At 37.8% G+C, this 14845-nt stretch overlaps 1 long non-coding RNA gene across 12 annotated transcripts in view; it reads left to right on the top strand.

Moving 5' to 3' along the window:
* Positions 1–14845, top strand: part of LOC116999969 — a 61673-nt gene that overhangs the window by 23368 nt on the left and 23460 nt on the right. For 11 of the 12 annotated variants that reach the window (XR_004418671.2, XR_004418670.2, XR_004418672.2 and 8 more), the window contains exons 2-3: positions 6628–6735; positions 12442–12560. This is a non-coding gene — a long non-coding RNA (uncharacterized LOC116999969). The remainder of the gene's footprint in view (positions 1–6627; positions 6736–12441; positions 12561–14845) is intronic. The other variant, XR_004418667.2, reaches the window with a different exon arrangement.

The following is a 14845-nucleotide window of genomic DNA, read 5'->3' on the forward strand; positions in this document are numbered from 1 at the left end:
CATAATAGATCTAGACAAATTACTTTCAAAGGTCCAAAATAAATGAAAAAGTAATGCAATTTTATTCACAGCTTTGCTGTGAAGGGTAACTTTTTTGTAATAAAGAAAATGCTCTGTTTCCACAATAAACTTCATTGGGATCTCATGAGTTATTACAGCTCTGAGCTAGGGAAAAACTTGATAAAATACCTTATAGGTACCCTGAAAAATGCACCTTCAATAGTTGCCTCTAACTTTTCCCTTCTACAATAGGCATTTGAAGTGACATCTGAGCTATTTATTTTCAGTAAGAAGCCAAGCACTTGTGTCAAGTAGCACCACATTCCACAGGTTGTCTCATTTAAAAGTTGTAAGTTTAGCTAGATATTGGCATGCATGATTCAAGGGGACAGAACTCAGTACTAAACAGGGGAGGGAAAGGCATTTAGAAGATAACAGAAGTCCAGTTATGAACTGTGGAAATATAGAAACTCTGAGGAAAATGGGAGAAGCCTATGCTTAAGGTTAGATGCATGTGCCCAAAAATCTCAGTCAACAATAAAAGAATAACTGCCAGGGAACATTTTAACCTGACAAGGTATTGTAAACAGCATGGTCCTCTTTTGGGATATAGTCTGTTGCTTTCATAGTACAAGCTACAGTCAGTGGAGAAAGTTATGGAATATAGTGTTGGGGTGTCTTTGAATTTACTGAATTCCTTCCAAAATGCCTTATGGTGGACTATTTAGTATTCATCGCCATGCTTCTGTGGAGCAACGGCTGTTAATCTTCTAAAATATACAGAAAAGGAAAAAACAGCAGCTCTACAAACAAGCTTATTTTGTCCTATCTTGTCATTTTTAGCAGAAAGTCCAACAGCTCACCTACAGGGGGAAATTAAATAGCTAAAGCAGGAATTTACTGTCCAGTGTATCTAAGAATCAGTGAAACAAATTCACTTTTCTTCTCTTTTCAAGGTCAGCACCAAGATGACAAACAGCCTGTATTACACAGTTGTATCATATAGCCAGCATGCCAGACGATGAACCCATAATTCAACAAGCTCAGACTTAAGGTCCAGCACAAACACAGAGTTAAATGTGCTTCCCAGTACTTCTGAATATTGCATTCAGTCATTGCTGCTCCCTGGGAAAACAACCAATCCCCCAGCCACACAGAATCCTCCTCCTTTTCCTGCGCCTCCAATCTCCCCCTCCAGTGTAACCCAAAAACCAAAGAAATCAGAAGTATGGCAGGCAAGGGCAAGGCTGAATTTTGTCTGTGCAATGTGGGGTTACTGAAATGAACTTAACAGCTCGGTGAGATAAATAGCAGTGCTCAGGTTTTACACTGCTACAGAAGAGATGAGGGTCTCACTCTCCTTTTGTTGTTTAACTGATTTTAACCAGAGGAATTTGGAGGGGGAGAGAAGGGTTTCCAACTACTTTCTGAAAAGGTATCTTTGAAGGGAAAATGCAATCGTCAAAAAGGAAGAAAATTGAAAGCTTTTCCTCAAGTTTCCTTTCATTTCTTATCTTTCTAAAATATATATATATACAGTTTGTTCCAGGAAATGTCTGAAATGCCTTCTGGTAGCTTTTAAGTAAACATGAAAATCTCCTTTTGAGTTCAAAGAATTTCAAATAATGACAGGGGAAGAGTTCTTGGACTGTAACACAGATGTAAACAAAGGTCACGAATCACTCTCAATAATTAAAATGCATTATCATTACTTTTTGACTTTTAGTCTGCTAGAACATAACTGAATTAGACATGAGCAAAGCTCTAATGTGTCCCCACAGCGATCTTTTCCTGTACACTAAAACCAACAGACCTCAGCTACATTTCTCAGCCAGGAGCTAATGTTTCTGGGTACACGTTACCGTTTCTGTTTCATTTGTCAGTAAAGTCTTATTTACTTGCTTCCTGTTATTAATTATGGGAAACAGGATCTCCTCAAACTGTAGGAGAGGCTCTTTTAACTCCTGTCTAGACTTTTCAAGACAAAATATTGATGAGCCCTTTAATGTTTGTGCAGTGACACAATCTGAGCAAAAAAACCCCCATCGTTACCTCGAACAGCTTAAGGCTCCTTATCACACATTCACAAAAAAAAAAAAAAAAATCCTTTAAATCACTCGGGCTCACATCCTTATTGTTAGTCACTGAAGTAAGGTTTCCTTTCATAGTTGGATACTTTCTTCATCTGTCACACTGATTAATTAACAGCTCACAGTATGAGCCCTGAGCTTAAATAGCCTACTGAAACGAGGAGGAGAGATCAACGTTAATATTCCATAAAAAGCTGAAGAGGAAAAATGCTTGCCTTAGTATGAAGGGATCTGTCTTCTAATAATAAAAAAAAAAATTAACTAATTTCTGTTTGGTTACATTACATGAGGAGATGAAAGCACCCAGCTTGCAAAGGGAGATTGCAGGAAAGGATTAGGACAAAAGTTAGAGAAGACTTAAGCATTTTAAATTAAACTATTGGTTGGAAACAACCAAGTCTTGAACACTAGTGAAATTATTTTCATCATCATTAAGAAAAGCCAGTTTATCAAAACATAATGAACAAATCTATAAAAACACAGTACCATTGCCTGTAAAGATCTATGGGGAAAAGGCATGCAATTACACGAAATGGAGAGTTGCTAAAACATTAAAGCTAAAGCTGGTTTTAGTCAAAGCATTTGCTCTCTCGCATACACCTCTTTCCCAAACTGTTACAGTCCAGCAATTATTTCAAGAGTTTTACTTTCAACAACTGCAAGTTCTCCCCCTTTTTTAAGCCCCTCCAGTACTGCTGAGTGGGCAAAAATTACAGATGCAAGAAAAGCTGACAAATGAGTGCAAGGCCCCTCCTCTCCAGTGCCTCAACAGTCAGAGCCCTTGCCAAAACATGCCTGAAAGCTAGTGAGGAGACAAAGACACAAAGATTCCATTTTTTCAGGGAAAATAGATTTCATGTAGAAACTACTAGGGAGAAGAATAGCACACTGGCACGTGTGTAACCTCAAAAGCAGAGCAGGAATGAATGTTTCAAGAAAAAGTGAAATTAAATTTGCTTCTTGAGTAAGCTCAACAAATGCTATTTAACACACGGCTGTTTTTAAACTGCAAAGTGCTACAGGGGGTAGGAGAGGGAGAACTCCCATAAACTCAGAGAAACATTTTCAGTCATGGAGAGCCTTCAGTTTAACATGATCCAAGGTAAGAGTTCACAGCTCTAAATCATCTCCTGATAATGCCGTAGTACACAACCAAAACAAAGTAAATCCAGCTTTTTAGCCCAAATCTGTTTGGTTGTGTTTACTACTAAAAGATGCTTCCCCCAGGGTATCATTAATAAAGTTGCAATTAATTTAAAAGCCTGGTACCTAGGCACATCCAAGTTTTTGAGCTTTTCACAAGTTTACTACTTCCATGACTGGCACTCCTTGCTGAGCTGGAACAGGTCTGCATCTGAGCAGGGGTGGTGAATGCAGGCAAGCAGAGCAGGAGAAAAAACAACAGGATTTCTCTTTGAGACTAGTCAAAGTTGGGGGAAAGTCCAATTAATAGTGGGAAGATTTGGGAGAAGTCAAGATTCTCACTAATTTAAAAATAAAAAGGATATTCACAACAGCATATAAGATTAGAAACTATTGCTTTAAGTGTGATTCCAGTCTTTTAGGACTCAGTGGCAAAAGAAGCCACTGTTAAAAATAGCAGAAGGTCCCACTAGACAGGCAGTTTAGGAAGTAGAGGTGTAAAATGGAGTTTTAGTCATCAGAAAGGTTTCCAAAGCACTCCCAGCTCTGATAATTAGTGCTTATCAACATGCAGCATTCTTGCAAACTCTCTACAGGTAATATACCTTTCCTTTGTCTTAGGGGAGGCTGCTTCTGCAGAGGTTCTCAAGTTCAGCCAAAGTCTTCCAGTCTTTCAGTAGAACACTAACACAGTATAAACAGAACATAGAAAATGTTGTATAATAAACTTTCTAAAAATGTGATTAATGCCCTGAATAGACAGGTTTGTTACTGAGGATAAACAACTGCTGAGAGCACTCTAAAAAGACCCCCAAGGGCCCTCTGCCTTGCAGGAAGAACCATGGGCAGAGAGCTCAGCTCTCTGCTGGGCTCACCCTCTCCTCACCCTCCTGTTCCTGTTCCTTCATCGTGAGGATGCGGCACATTTCTGACTCTGAACCCAGGTGCTGCCTCTCTTCCCTTCTGTCTACTCCTGAAGACTGCTCTGCCAAAAGACCTAAGAAAGAAAGGGCTGGTAATCCTTTGACTAACTAATAAATCCCCTTCAGGATATCAACACTGATTGATGCACAGGGATTGGAGAGAGTCCAGAACTATAAAAAAAAACCTCAAACCAAAACCCAGCCCTATTCTCCACATTACACCTGAGGTGATGTATCAGGAACATCAGAAAACTTCAATGCTGCCCATTTAGTTACAAATCCACATTTATTTTTCATTAAATTTTCTCACAATCCTTTAGCTAATCCCACCATCCTCCCACTTGCAAAGGCTAGGCATATTCTAACACTTCATAGCCAGTCAATATCTAAATTGTTTTGGGGTTTTTAATGCATTTTACCATCCAACCATCACTCAGCCCTTCCTAAATGCATAGCTGTGTCCATTTGGTCTCCATTCTCAACCAGACCAAACCACCATTTTCATTTTGTTAGTACAAAGAGATCTTACTTATCTTATCTTACTGCAGAGTTTAAAAACAGTCTGCATCTCCCAGTCTGATACACCTAACTGACACAGTCCCCTCACTTCAAATTCTCATAAACTGAATCCCAAACTCTTGCTCTGCCCCACCCACCCTGAAAGTAGAAGTGCTGTACTTGTACACATAGATGAAGAGTAATATGACTGCCTGGTTTCCAGGAATATTCCAAGATAAAAGGAGATTTAATTCTGAGGTTAGATTTTAGAAATGCTAACAGCAGAACTATATTTAAAAAAAAAAGGCTGTAGTTACTGACTTAGGTAAGAGGAACAGCAGAGAATGAAATAAGATTTATGAACAGTTACAAACATGCTTTATCTTATATTCATTCTTTAGGGCATCATTACAAAGTAATCTTTACAGAGAAAATTCAAGTTATAGCAGATTAAAGAAAGAGTGCAGCAGTGAAAAATATTATCACTTTATTTCACACATGTTCCATCACTCACCTAACACTATCCCTACCCAAACACTTGTAAAGATTACCTGAAAATAAAATGTTAGCATTATTTCAACCTATAGAAGTTGTTAAAAGTCAACATGAAATCTTGCATCTGTGTCTGAAGTCTGTTATTGGAACTGAGCTCATTGTAATGGCCGCGTGTCCGGGCAGCGTATGGCACAGGGCTCCAAAAGGAAGCAGACTTATATTTGACTTGGCACTGGTACAGCACAGGTCTTTAGCATGAAATTTATTAGCATTAATGGGCATTGTGTAATTAAAGCACTGTGCTTTAATGTCCTGAGGGGTGATGGGGCTTTTTTCATGTCCTATAAAATAGACAAATAAAAAATGTGAGACTTTTTAAAGGCCTACAAAGAATTTAAACGTGCATGCTCCTCCATTAATCATAACAGAGAAGGCATAGCTGAACAAGATGGATCCAAAATTCTCAAAATGTCTTCCATGAAACCACAAGATGGTTAATACTAGACACCAGGTTTTTTGAAAACACGCTATGTAATTACAGTATTTTGCAAGGCCACAAGTTCTTCAAAAAGTAACCACTAGATCACTGAAAAGTAGAGATTTGAAAAAAATATTTTTAGATCTAATATACCACACTTACTTGGTACTAAACTTGTTTAAAGGAATCCAATTTAATAAAGTGTCGTTGAGAAGCAACTCAAATATTTGTTCCTTGAGCCCTGTCATTTTCTTTCCTGACTGACAATTTAGAAAGTCTTCAAGAATCCCATCACCTAACCCACGGGACTTCAGGGACAGGGGAAGGCATTTATGTAGTTCCTCATGTGCTTTTAAATATCACAGGTTGAGACTGGAATAATAGTCAGAGCTACTAAAAAAGTGCAGGAGTGGTGCAGGTTTCATTAGGATTGGTGCATGTCAGCAGTAAAGATCAGACTGTTACCTCGACCTACGTTTCAGTAGTTAAGCAGGATTAATTTTCTGTAAGAGAAAATTAATTCAGAAGTATACTATGGAAAAAACCCAACACACACAGGTCTAGTATTTGATTTTTCAGAAACTGATCTTGACAACTGATCTGTACAACTGCAAAATAATCCAGGAGCTCATTTTCTGACAATTTTTTATTGTTTTATATGTCTGCATGATCCTACATGAACAGCAAGTCAGAATGGCATGGAAAAAAATATCACTGATGTAACTATTTATGATGTTTCAACTATTGAAAATATAAGGCTTATTGACAGTATTGTGTCACATCTTAATTTTCTGAATAATCTAATTTCACTTAGAGCTAGCTTGAAGCAAAACTCATCTTATCTGAAAATCTGAAGAAAAACAGTACAGATTGTACAAAACCACTAAGACTTTTACAGTGACACTAGTGATTTTTCCTTGGGGAATGTCAAGCTCAATTATTGGCTGATCCATTGGGCATATCCTGAAGTGTCAAACAAAATTCTTTATTTGTCTTCTAGACAAATCACCACAGAGCTGCAGCAATGAAGAGAGCTGAGGACGATTTGACCAACATCATCCGTGCCGGTTCCCCAGAAGTCGATGAAACACATAATCAGGTCTACAAGGTACATCCCAGAGATTAGTTACTCTGCCATTCAATTAGTAAATGATTAAAACAAGATGTTTTCTTCAATTACATTAAGACACTGGCAGCAGGGAGGGCTATTACCTTCCATAGAAGAGTCTACCTTCCCAAATTACATTGTTTATTAACACATCATTAACAATGTGCCACCTCAGCCAAATGATCAGTGGTCTCAGGTACAGAGTAAAGATCATTACAGAACTCCACCACCTGCCTCATTTGAGCAAAGCAAGTACATCTGAATCACCAACTGAAGAAAAATAATCAAGGGCTAGTATTCATCTTCAGCTTTGTCCCTTTTTTGCTGAGCCCATGAGCCTTCTTCTGAGAAGTCAACAAAACCACATAAAGATAGTGTTAAATAGAGAAGTTCTTGAAACTAGAACATTTTTCTTTTCAAAAGAACAGGACCCCAGGTAAATGATGCCTTTTAATATAGCACATGAAAATTTCAATTATGGAAATCATTATTCTAGGCACTATGTGCCATTTTATATTCCCAGCAGGATGTTTTTCATCTCATCAAGAGTTTCCAAGGCTGTTTAGAGCTCCTGTATATGCAAAACACATTTAAAGGCCCCCAAGAAGATCTGTTAATTAAAAAGCCTAGTCAAGTGGTCAGACAGACTGGAACTTGAGGATTATAGGTAAGAGGGATGAAATGAAGGTTTGGAAATTATAATTTCTCTGTCTGTGGTAGCAGCCAAAGCAGCTGTTATAAACTGGCAAATTAAAGATGTGGCTGACTAAGCCAGCAGTCTGGAAACAAGACATTGCAAAAACATAACAGCAAGTCCTTTGCACCCCACTTTTAAAAAGCCAGAAGTGCTGACCGTTTCTTTTTTACTCTCTCTCTTCCTGTTATTCTGATCTGTCACAAATATCCTCCAGCTGGTACCCTTCCAGCCCTTGTTCACCACTTCTAGTTTCCCACCCCCATCTTAGGGAGTTAGTAGTAATTCCCAGGACTGTGGACAAGTGCTCCATAGTGGGAGTAGTCAGCAAACAAGAATGGACATGTTTAAAAGAAGAGCAGGTGAAATAACAGAGTTGAAGTTCTATTCCTTTTTTTTAATGAGAGTTTTTCATGTAAAAACAGTCTTCTCATACTGAACAATATTTATCATTCCTTGAGAGCTGTTTCATCTGCCCTGTGCAGTCAGCATCTAAGTTCAAAAAGGCCTCCAAATATAAAAGCCAGATTGTCACCACACTTTCCAGATACATTTGCTGTCTTGTAATTGACTATTTTCAGGGGAACAAACCCAAACAATCCAATCTTTTTTTCCCCAACATATTCTAGTCAGTTTTCACAAATATTTTTAAAAGGGCTAAAAATAGTTTTGCCATGAGCTACTGAAGCTATACTTATTTTTTTCATATCAGAAAGTGATGAAAGATCTATGAATTACTGCATAAGTTACTTAAAGACCCCAAAAACCATCCCAGAACAACCCTTTTTCAACAGCAGTTACAGACTTCCTTTTAGGAGCAGAATAAACATTAGTTGCTTTGTTTAGACAGCTTTTGGTTAGCATTGCCAAGCTAGAATTTGTCTCACTTTATATTAACGCAAACCTGTGGCCTATTTTTTATCTCATTTTATACATCATGAATGAATACCTCCCACTCTATGTTTATATGTATTCAAGAAAAACTCATAATTTAAGATTTTTGGTAGATGAATTTCTAAGTGTTACCATTTCAATACTACACTAACAATGCTGTTAATAATACTGCTGCAGTGAAACATTGCATCTGATTTGAGGCACACTTCAAGCCCTTTGCAAACAATTATTCATTAAATACATTTGAAAACTGTTTATGAGATTCATACCATAAATCTTTAACAGACACAAAATTGATACGGGCAAGCTGAGTAGTCCATTTTTTATCAGAAATTAGTTTTAGGTGGCATGGGGCCTTTGTCTGATGCTTTTACCTGAAACAAATCAATTGCCATTTTGCATTTTCATACAAGTCTAAGAGCATGAGAGATCAGAAAAAAATTCTAAAGGTTAAACCCCATATTCAGTACAGTCTCTCCCCCGCCCCTCTGTTATAGTGGGTATTTGAGGAGGTTCTTTACATCTCCTCCCACACAGTTTCTCTGCTTCATAAGCAGAAAGCAGCTGCTGGTTCTTTCAAGTCTAGCGGTTAGTTGACATTTACCAATAGTTTATGGTTTTAATTCTACCTTAGCAAAGAAAAGAGCTAGAATATCAGTTTTAAAGAGTCTAAATCTCTCTATTTCTAATTCCACCCCAAACTGGAGGGGCCTGCAGCCAAGGTTTTTGGTGTGACTTAAGGAAGCGAGAAAAACAATGCTGTGAACCAGCACAGAGAATAGGACCAATGGGTCCTGGCTTTACTGTTAAATTTTTTTCCCCCGGAAAATGCCTCAGTGCAACTCTTGACCAGTAGTGATGATTTAATTATTTCCTTTTCAATCTCACTTTCTAAAAAAAACGCTGTGTACAATGTTGGTTACACACCTGACTTGACAGACTCAGCAGAGTTATTTAAAAAGTGCTGTTAAAATAAAGAAAAATCTTGCATATGATATGATGCTTTGATGGTAGAGATGGAAGGAGTGAGAAAGATATAAGATACATCACAGAAAACACTATTTTCCAGAACAGGAAGCAAAAACTCCGCTGAAACATTCAAGGAATGATGTTATGATGTCCTGTCCTGCACACACTGCCTAGCACACTCATGTGAAAGGTTACCCCTACAATTTAACTCCCCCATCCAGGCACAAGCAGACACAGGCTAGGACACAGTCCTGATGGCTGATTTCATGCCAGATAAATGCACTGATACTACGCTGCTTAAAGTTTGTCTTTCTGAAATTTATCTTGAAAATAATGAAAATTATGATTTGTTAAATACATGGAATTTTTATATCAAAATACAGATGAAAACTAGTACTGTCCTGGTCACTCTTTCAACAGAGGAATACTCTTGGCGAAATTATTTTCAGATTTGCAAGCATTTTGAAATCGTAATTAACAAAATGTAGTCAGAGATGGCTCTCTTTTAGGACAAGTTTATACACAAGGGAATCAGGAGAACAGAGGCGATCTGATAAACAAAATTCCCCCCAAATCAGGAGGTAAAAAATGCCATACTTGTAGTTGTTAACAGCCTGCTAAAATCCCCAGTAAACCTAAAGTCACAAGCTGGTAATACTGTGTTTATGTCACAGGACTTTTACAGAGGAGAAATCCAGAATACAAAAGCCTTTTATCTGATGATATTTACTAACAAAGGGTTTTGAAAAGGTAACATTAACAGGATTGCTGTAGATGCAAAAAGGAACTTGGAACATACAATTACTGGATGGCTCCAAACTTTACCTAATGTGTTTAAAGCCACAAAAGTAAACCATCCCAGAGAGCACAGCACACAGACAGTACAAGAAAATGCCATACAGTTTTTTCCAGGTGTAAGTCAGGACATTTGAAGACATCTATGACTGACTGGGTTTCTTCTTCCTAAACCAAGGCTTCCATGACTGAACATCATAGAGAGGCAGTTATAAAAGTCATACTGGCTCACAACATCTGCAGGAACTCAGCAGTGCAGCAGTTTGCTGCACATGTGTTAAACAGGCAGCACTAAAAACTATAAAAACAGGTCAAAGCAAAATGCGAAAGTACTTGAAATGAAGAATTTCACATCGATAACAGGAAGAAAACATGGAGACAACCTTTTCTGCAGTTAGCAAGCTAAAAGCAGTAAAACAAAAAGCAGTTTGCAGCAATCCACAGACAATAGGTCTTGAGCATTGCTTCCTTTTATCATGTATTGCACTAGCGGGCACTAGATTTTTCTAAATGGCAACCAAAGCATTCTTCCAAGTCCATCCAACAAACATCTGAATGACACAGCAGACTGAAATATTTCAGAGATCAAACATACACACCAATGGCTACCTCTTGTGCCCTTGAATTAAGAGTGAAGAGTTTAGTTTTTAATTAGATTCTGCTTTCCAAATATCTTTTCTAAAGAACAAAAGAGAAAAGCACCAGTCTTTAAACAAGGTGGAAACTCAGCTAGAGATGGACTGCAGTGTCTGTTTCTTTTTGTAGTGATTCAGAAGCACATTCAAAACCACATTTGAGTGATAAAAAATAAAACATAAAGTACTAAAAATGAGGATCATGGCAGCATGATCCAAGGACCACCTTTCCTCCCTCACTGATAGAAGCTGTAGGGAAAATCAGATATGCCTGTATGCAAGTACATAAAAGAAAGAACTGTAGTATCTTAGCACACATGCTTTTAGACAGACATTTGACTGATTCCAATTAGCATTTGTACTTCAAAGGAGATGATGTAATAGTCAGAGCAGCTAACCTTTTTTTTCATGTTTTTGTATGAATGGAAAAGAGATCCAGACATATCAGACAGATTATTTTATATTCTTCCATAGAGAAACACTATGGTTTTATGAAGAGGACTTTTTTCCCTTCAAACTTGTTTACTTGTCTTTGGGTTTGAATTTTTTAAAGAAGCACTCACATTTCCAACATTAGCTCTAGTTTTTCACTGTGCATAAATAAAGGAAAATAAGTACATGTACAAGTGCACAGACATCAAGGTGTTCCTTTGCAATACTCAGTAGAATAAACACAAGAAGTTTCCATGGCTCCAGAGTTCTTCAGCCACAACATCCTCCTTACATACACATACAGTTGCTTCAATTTCATTACTAAGAGTGAACTATATCATTATTATTCTTTTTTCATTATTAGACAACATGAACAATGGATCGATGCCTTACTGTTAAAACTGATCAGAAAATAATATTCTTTTCTCAGGGAGCTAAAAATATTTTTGACATTTTATTATTAGACTAAAGAGAGGTATGTCTAAGTTATTTCAATTTTCTTTTGGGAAAAGGTGTGTATCATAAAAGAAAGTGGAAGAGAAAAAGTAAGCAGCATGATCACTTTCCAGACAGATAGTCTGATCATTAAGACTTTCACACAAAGTATCAGAAATCCAGGTTTCCAGGCCCTTCTCAACAACAGAGTTCTGACATTCCAGAGGCACACCAAAACACTAGGCCATCAACCCTTATAGGGCAGCAAGGGGGTTTTTTTCCTGTCCTCACACAAAACACTTTCCCAGAAGAGCTTCCATTGAAATAAGTATTTCTTCAAAACCACCTGCATTTTCCCCACAGAGGAAAAAAAGATTTAAGTTTTCACAATCTGATCTAGTTACAGTTTTGCATAGAACTGCAGTTGCAGGGCAAAACTAACAGAATGAGAAAAAAAAAACCACCTTCTGTAAAGTTCTAGTAATACCTTTAATCATATTACAAGCTTAATGCATTACATTAATTTTTTTAAATTAACACAGTTGGAGTTTTAGATCAAACAGAGAAGAGAAAAAAGATTGTGATCCAACAAAAGCATGTTATAAAACACTGCTGTTCAAAACAGGTCAAGTATTTTCTTGTGCTTGAAGACTAACAAGGGGGTTTTCCTTAAGGCAGTCATTCAGTGTTTTGTCTTTATTTTTGTTTTTTTTTTTTAATGGTATGATATAGCTTCTACCCCTCTATTAAATACACTCTAATCTGTATTCCTGGGAATAGCAATTTTCTTAAGACACTTTTGTTGCTATTAGTTGTGATAGGATTGCTTTCTCTCATGTTTGCATTTTGCAGACCACAAGCCTGAGAAGATCACTGTGTAAGAAAGACCCTGGGCCAACCCATCCTGTTGATATGACACAAAGTACAGCTCAGTTTGGTACTCTTTCCACTCTGAAGGAGTCTCACATCAGGTAGTAGAAGCTAACTTATTTCTTTGCTGTTGAATGACTACCAACTGACTAGGTTTTTTTTCCTCACCCTTCACCCGTTAGGCAAAATTTACATTTTAATAATCTGGAGAAACTTTAAATTGTTGTTGTCCAAGGGCCACAATAACATGTGGCCATTCCACCCCATCTGGAGGAAGGGGACTGGTTCTGGAGACCCCCAACACCTTCTCTGTCACAGAGCCAAGCAAAGTCCATTAGAACTGACAGGGCATGCAGAACTCAGGAGAGAGGGCTAATTGAGTTTAAAAGCTGTGTAGTTGCAGCCTCATTTAGGAAATGCCTCCAGGCTTGCTCAAGAGTTTAGTAATAAACCTAGACCACAAAGCAAACTGAATGTTCAACTCTACTGCCCAGAAGGGAGAGAAGATCCTTTTCTCCACACTCCTAAACCCATGTTGTTAGCCCCTCCAATCTTTCTCCCAGTAAGTAGGATTCCAGGAAGCATCTCCATTTTTCTCATCCTGAAGGCAGAACTGCATACTGTTAACAGTTTTGCTAATCTTGATTACAAATTTCTATTACAATAAAACATCAGAATCATCACATGAAATCAAGAATCAGTCTTGCTAGACCTTCTTTTAAAAAGTCATTTTCAGCTTACGCCAACTAGGAAAATAAAAATGGCCACAGAGGGTTTCAGAACAGAAAAAAGATTCACATTCATTCTTTTCTGCCACAAGTGGTAGCTATAGTTGGTATGTGAGAAGCTTTCTGCCCTAACCACTGATCACTAAGGTATTTAAATTATCTGTAAAGAGGAGTTATTAAGTGTGGAAGAAACTTGGGATCAGCCCCCAACTCAGTCATGAACACATTCAAGAAATTGGAACAGATGCACATTTGACCATAGTAGGACATACTCTGAAATAATACAAAAAATATGGGAACAACCACAACTAAAGTTGTTCTCACATGCTTTGTTTTTACCAACTCCAAGCTTTATTAAGCTTTTAGTGTCCTATAAAAAGAGCTCCATGAAACAGCAGGAGAAACACTGAAGCTGAACATCTAGAACCTCTTTCATAGATAGGTTTATACACAAACTGCAGTCATGACTAGAGCAAGAAGTTGCATGGTTGAAGTGGAGGGTCTAGAGCCCAAGTCTATCCAGGAACAACAGAGGAAACTGGGGTTATGAAGTCTGGAGGCTCAGGGGAGAATTTATCACTTTCTATAACTATCTCACAGGAGGCTGCAGCAGAACATGTCTGAGTGTCAAGTGTGCTTTTTTTCCCAAGTAACGAGTGATAGGATAAGAGAGAACAGCCTCAAGTTGCACAGGGGCCATTAAGATTTGATATTAGGAAAAAATTCTCCACCAAAAAGCCTGTGAAGCATTGGAAAAGGGCTCCCACAGAAGTGATGAAGTCACTATCCCTGGAGGTACTTAAAGACATGTACACGTGGTGCTCTGGGAGAAGATTTAAGTAGTAGACCTGGAAGTGTTACGTTCGCGGTCGGACGCAATGATCTCATGTGCCTTTTCCAACCTGAATTATTAAATGAATGACAGGTTCAAATCACTTGTTACCATGTACATGTTACCATGTACACCACTTTAAATAATGGCTAATTCCTTCCTTACATGATACTGAAAATGTCATAATTATATTCTCAGATCCAAGTGGTTCTTGCAATCACCTGGGCCATATGAATGCATTTAAAGGCTGAAATCCATAGCATAGTTTCCTTCCTAATGTATGTACACATTCCTGCAGCCACAGTGAAAGTATTTCTACAGATAGAGCATTATCAGAGAGCCAAATTGTATCCTTGCTGTCCAACAATTACAGCACTGCTCTGTACAGCAAAACAGGAACATCTGGAATTCTGCTCTTGCGAGGGCAGCTGGGACTGCATTGCTCCATGAGGAAATGAACTGTGCTCAGGTTATAAAATATACTTGGGGCTGTTCACAGAAAACTAACAACCATCCTGGTATTGAAGAAATTACATGTGTACAAGGCACTTACTAGGAAAAAGTTTGTCAAATTGTATACTGTGTTTTTCTGACATGGAGAAATTGTGCAGATTCACTCTATATTTAAATCTCATTGCATGTGAATAGCTCCCTCTCATTTCAGAAATTATTTCCTAAGTAGAAAAATAGTGTGATAACAAAGACTGATTTTACCAAACCTGCCACTAAGGAGAGATTTTTCACTAAGTCATATTCTGATCTAACTAGAAACAAGGTAAATGTGGGTGAATGCTACCTATTCCTTCTCTCAAGTTCTGCTTTGGTT

The sequence above is a fragment of the Catharus ustulatus genome, chromosome 9 (genome assembly GCF_009819885.2).
Source record: "Catharus ustulatus isolate bCatUst1 chromosome 9, bCatUst1.pri.v2, whole genome shotgun sequence".
Taxonomy (NCBI): Eukaryota; Metazoa; Chordata; class Aves; order Passeriformes; family Turdidae; genus Catharus; species Catharus ustulatus.